We start from the raw sequence: 6375 nt of genomic DNA on the forward strand, positions 1-6375 counted from the left end.
GACTTTCAGTTTTATTTGTAGTATGACCCATATCGTGAATTGTAGCTGAATGCAGCAGCGTTATAAATGCAGTTCCTAGCACTTCTTGGAGATAACATATGTGAATAAGTCCAAAACCTTAAATGGTTGGCTTCCACTTTGGAGCGATAGGTAGGAGCAAGGAGATTTTATATTAATGATGGTAAGCATTCATGCTTCTGAATGTATTGTGCATTCAATTTTATTTAAGGAAAAAAAAAAAAGAGTAAAGTAATGCAATACCATTGATTTCAAGGTGAGTGGAGTTGAACCAATTTTTACCAAATCTGAATTTATTTAGTCATTTGTTTTCCCCCTTTCACCACCCATTGATTATGAAGTGTACAGTGTCTTCCAATGCCCGAGCACAAAAAAAGTTTTATCAGTATTCAACATGTCTTCACACAGGGCTCTTTCAAAAGCTACCTCATCAAAATGAGTTTGTCATAACCACTGTAAAAGTTTGTTAAAACAGAGTTGCTAAAGAGTATGTACAACTGTGATCAGTATATTTTCTGTAATCAGAGCTGAATAGATGCAAGATTTTTGGAAAAGATGGTGCATTGAGTTTGTAATTTATATCTGTTCAGCTCACATCAGATCATTTAAGTATTGCATGACAGCATAGTACTATATTTTGTAGTTGTGAGAGTATAAAAGCTTACAGTATTCTCTTAAACTCTAATATTTAGAGTTTCATATAAGCAGTCAGCTTTTCATTTGTGTCAATGCAACCTACAAGAATGTACATGCTGCATACAAAAAGTTTACCTTCATTCTTCCGCTTGAGAGAATTTAGGTAAGTTGTGTATGATGTTTAAAAAGCAGGATTAGGACAAATGTGAAGATACTAGCAAATTTTCTGTAATAAGAACATAGCAGGCAAGTTACAGATGCCCCATGAGTGATTTATTAGTAGCAGTCTTTCTACCCTAAGCGGTATTTCTAAATGTTAGATCTTGCAAGGCAGCCACTAGATGTCAGAGTCTCAGTCTTCAGATGCCTCTCTCTTCTGTGTAGCATTAGGTAATAAGTAATATTAAGCCAAATTATTACTTTTTGACTGCATCTTTCTGAAAGGACATTTGTGTACATAAATACAGGTATTTTGCAGAAGTCAACAGATTTAAAAACAGTATTGTGCTCTTTTTAATACATTTGACTTACCTCCTCTTTCTTCCCAAATCAAGCTATCTCTGTAGTTGTCCAGTAGGTATTGGACGAGGTGTAACATCTCATAACATCAAGTGCATTTATCTAGCCAAAAGCAATAGGATGCTTGTTACTCACACAATTGCCACTTAAAGTATATAGCTATAATATAACTGGCCAGAAGTAGTTTAATCTGTTGGTATGTGATATAACTGAATAGTTTCATAGCGCTAGAGCTTGTGAAGCATTTGTTCATGCTGAGAACTCCTTCAAATCAGCATAATGAACCTTCTACCTTTTAAAATAAATAGAGCATAAAAAATTGCATGTGGGTTAAAGTTTTTTGCCTTGTAATCTGAGGAAGAAGGAAGGGGCTTAGCACAGTATTCAGTTTCTATATATACACACACTTACTCCCTTACTCTTAAGCCTTATTCCTGTGAGGATTCTTCGTGGAAAACACCTTCCAATAAAGGAAGACTGGGCAAAATATCTCAAAATAGGAGTTGCTCCTTAGCCAGCTTCCTGGATGTAGTATGTTTTTCCCAGTCTTCTACCCATTTGAAATCACGTATACATTTTACATTCCCATAAATAATAACATGGAGTAACACCTTCACGCTTGAACTGTCATAAGAATAGATGCAAATAGACTGCTTTAAAATTATGAGTTCCTTCTGTATTTTAACAATTCACTGCTATGCACAGTTCCACATTACAGGGCACTCTGACCTGCTTTTTAGGTAAGCTGCTACAGCGGTAGCACCTAGGCTGGTCAATTTGTAATCATGTATGGCACAAGTTCAAGTTGTTTGGTGCATACAGTATCAATTCCTAGATACGCTGTATGTATTTTTAAACTTGGTGCCAAGTTCTTTGGTTTTCCATCCTGGAGTGTTTGGAACAGAGCCATAGGATTTGTACTTGCCAATTCTAAATTTAAATGTAATTTATTGTGTATGTCATGCCGAGGAGAGCAAACCTGCAGGCATCTGCTCATTCAATGCACCTGAGAGATTTTGCTGCTGAGTAAGCTGTACGTGTGTAAATCTTGTGGCAATGATGGAAAAAGGAATAAATAGACTGACAAAGGATTGAAGTCAGTCATGTGAGGTGTCTGTATGGTTTTTGTCAGCTTTCTGCTTTGGAAGCCTTGCAAAGGCTGATGGGATTGGGGGGGGTGTTTGTTTTCTGGTTATTTCTTTAAATTCTTGCATTGTTATTCCATCAGTCAGTAGAGGGCAGGGATGGTGGCTCATTAGTTTTTGATCAGTTATAATTGATGCCTGTTTTGCTCATTTGTGCCACCTTTAAACTTTGAAGTTTACTGCGTTCCGCTGCAGTGCTGCATCCACTCCATGTACCTGCTAATGAACAAATTCTTCAGTTTGCATCATTAGTTTGTACTGGCAGCAAGGAGTGCAGTTGAGGGCAAGTCTTACGCAGTCGTAGGCTCTGAGATGTGCAGGAGAAGCAGCAGACTTGGAAATCTGTGCAAAGACCTTCAGAGGTATGTATTACACTGTCCTTAATTCTCTTCCAAAAGTTTAAAGCCAAATAAATAAGTTATCCTCTGTACTTTCCCATTGGCATCACTCTCCAGTGGCTTCATCAACCACTGGCTTCTATGGTATCATGAGTCTCTTCCTTACCCCTTAAGAGCGGAACTGCTGATTCTGATACTTGAACCATGGCAAGCTCTTTTCAAGTGTCAGCACCTCTCAGTAGGTTGCCTCAGCTGACGCCAACCAGCATTTGGCACACCAAAAGGCATAACCCTTCTGAAAGGTGTAAATCGTAAGGCTTTTGAAACCATGAAAACCTTTTAAAAATATATATTCAGCAAAAGGTGGTTTGTGACCTTTGCAGTATATACAGTATGCTGGGTGGAATTAGGTGAGGATGGCGCATCTCTAAAATGGGCTTTTTTGTTATGAATTGTTGACAAAAGGGGTCCTGCAACTGCAGCTACTTCTACAACCACATGCAGAAAATTCCATATTTCAGAGAAGTGGGTACAGTGTTCACCTCTTAAGGGCATTCCAGTTTTGACTGAGTATAATTATTGGGATATTTCCTCTTGTTGCTTATACTTGGCAAATTCTCATGTGCTTTTTCTTGTGCCTCTTACAAGTAGTGAAATACTCATACCCTGGAGGATTTCCTGTCACAACACAGGCTTTCTGTCAAGAGAGTAAAGAGCAAAGAAGTCTGCGGTGCTGTGTTTTTTCTTTCTTTTTTTATGAGGCAGTGGTGTAAAACTGTATGAAAATGATTCATCCCCACTATTAAAGAATTGAGTAAAACCTGTTATTTTTTCCCTGGATCTCAATGAGTGTATTCTAGAATTAGTATTGTTTCCTAAAGGAATTATCCTGTTACTAAAGTGAAACCCTTCACTACAGTAGTTACAAAGGTGCAGATCTGAGACAAGTCTGACACCCATCTGGTGCCAACCGTTCTTTTCCAGGGTATGTCTCTGAATCCTTTGGACAGGTGAACTTGGAACCACGAGCATTCCTCTGCTGAGTGTTTTTGAATAGCGGAAGCATCCCTCAGTCATGGATTAAATACTTGGGGTGTAGTAGTATTTAAAATGCTGAAGGGCTTGTGTTGGCAGAGCAGAATCAGCCCATGTTCCATTTGCTGGTTCATTTATTCATGAAACTAACAGCTCCTTTACAGCCCGTGAGCCCTCCCCTGGGTGGTGGAGATCATTGATCCGCACCCCCTGACGTGGAGGAGGCAGAGATGGAGCCACGTTGGCTGAGGGTCTGCTTTTGTCTTCTCAAATAGGGTGAAAATACAGCATCTTACCAAGACAAAAAAGCCTTTCTATTCCGGCTTCAAGAAAGCTGAAGAGGGACTTTTTATAAGAGCAAGTAGTGATATAAGGGAGAATGGCTTTAAACTGGAAGAGGGGGGATTTAGATTAGACATTAGGAAGATGTTCTTTACTGTAAGGGTGGTGAGGCACTGCCTGAGGTTACCCAGAGCAGCTGTGGCTGCCCCATCCCTGGCAGCATTCAAGGCCAGGTTGGGCAGGGCTTACGAGCAACCTGATCAAGCAGAAGGTGTCCCTGCCCATGGGTCGGAACTGGGTAATCTTTAAGGCCCCTTCCAGCCCGAACAGTTCTATGACGTGATTCTTTGATTCCCATTTTTTTTTCCTGGATTCTCCCTGTCTGGTCATATCTGCACTGATGAGAGGACACCAAAGCTGTGTTTTTATCTGATTTAACATTTACCAAACATTTTTTGCCAGCCCTACTTGTTTGTTTATTTGTTTTTCCTATTATGAATAACTATGGTAAGTGAATACTTACTGATCTTAATAGAGTTACTTTATTTTGGCTGTGTTTAAGACATGCAAGTATGTTATTTTACAGATAATTGTCTCCTTTGGGGGAAGTAGGGGTAGATACAGTGTGCCTAACATACCTCTGCCCAGAAAGCTCATAGTGACTTGAACTACCACATGAAAAAGAGACCATGTGCAATTAACAAATTGAAGAAAAACTAAATTCTTTGTTGCATGTTCTGTTTTGCAGGGTTGAAAAGTAGAACTTCTCTGAAATTTCCTCTGGGTTTTCATTATAGCCATATTTCCAAAGCCAAACACTTTACTCCTAATTTGGGCTGTGTTACGAGCAGCCAAGTGTGCATGCAGCAGGGTAAAGTCCACTGGAGGCAAAAGGGCAGCACAACTGCCAGCCACATTCAGAAGGAAGAGATAAATGGAAAACTAAGAATAGCTTTGCCCATTTTCAGGACGGAACCTTCCATCTGACGAGGCCCTTACTACCTCTCCAAAGTGCCTCAGCAGGTGTTTTCTCCTGTCCTTGCTTTGCAAATTCCAGTTCCCATAGGCTTCCAAATTGTAATGCTCTGTGGAAATAGAGAAGGGGTGGATGCCGCAGAAGGGTGCATGGGCCTGTAAAGGAGACATCAACATCGGTGCTTCTGCCTGGTGTGTTTTTTGTGAGCTGCCTTGGCCTTAGTTGCCCATTTTGAGTGTTCACTTTCAGACATGCAGAACCAAAGGTAACTGACAGCACAGAGGTGACACTAAGATTACCTCTGTGCTGCTTCACTGCAATGGTGTGGGCAGTGATGCCTGTTCCCACAGCCACACAGGGCAGAGGGGCTGACATCCTCACTGCTCATGCCACGCTATCTCGCTGTCTCTAGAGGAGGCTGGCCACAGCCCCACTCGGCCCTGCATTTCCTCTGGTTCCTACATAATGCCCCCGGTACCCTAAAGCATAACTGCCCTTGTTTTTTTGCCTTTTGCATGCAGAATTGTTCCTTCCTAGCAGTGAAGAGACTCTCAGAGACCTCTTCTCAATACTCAGCATTTCCATTACCCAAGCTGTGATCTTTAAAATGAGAGAGTACTAACAGAGGCTGCTTTCACCACACTGGCACCTTGCTCCTTACAGTATAGAATAGGAATAGTGAGGCTTATCTGTGTTCTGAAACTGCACTGAGGTTTCTACACATGTCAATAACTGAGCCCATGATTAACTACTTAGTGCTCTGAGTGGTAGGAGGATGATGCATCCTTTACACTGCTGGCTTTTTCCATCCAAATGGCAATCAGTACTGCTTTCTGGAAGACATCCAAGAAAAACAAAGACCTTTCCCAAGTTATTCTTTATCAAAATTACAGTCAAGCCAATCACAGGTTTCTGTTTATCTACCTAAGTTTATATTTACATTCGTATTTCTGTCTCTATCTTTAAAGTAGTAGTAGTTTGTGAGTGTTTAAGACAGCGTGGATGGTGACTCAGAAGCACAATCTGAGTCAGTCTCAGCAGACTCCTTGAAGGAAGATACTGAGCCTACACGGAGATGTAGTTGTGGGCAAAACACATTTAAAAAGCTGCAAGACTGCAGATCCCCTTCTTGCAGTGCATGGCAGAAGCACGGCAAAAAATGGCAGTAACAGAATGAAGCGCATCATTGCACAAGTATCCAGTTTGAAAGGACAGTATCAATAAAGCTTGGTTCTTACAAAGTGAGATTTCTTCATACGTGAACTTTCTTAAACTCAGAGGATGCCATTTAGATACATCTTTCAGATAGTTTCCTTCCAGATTTCAAATGTGGGCTGCACCTTAGGAAAAAGTCACTCTTTGCCAGGGATTAGAAGGGGTGGGACAGAAGCTGGTGTTTTGCTTGGTGTTTACTCACGACTGAATT

Source organism: Neopsephotus bourkii, unplaced genomic scaffold (genome assembly GCF_033783945.1).
Source record: "Neopsephotus bourkii isolate Nb327-2 ecotype Australia unplaced genomic scaffold, CSIRO-AGI_Nbou_v1 NB_1760, whole genome shotgun sequence".
NCBI classification, from domain to species: Eukaryota; Metazoa; Chordata; class Aves; order Psittaciformes; family Psittacidae; genus Neopsephotus; species Neopsephotus bourkii.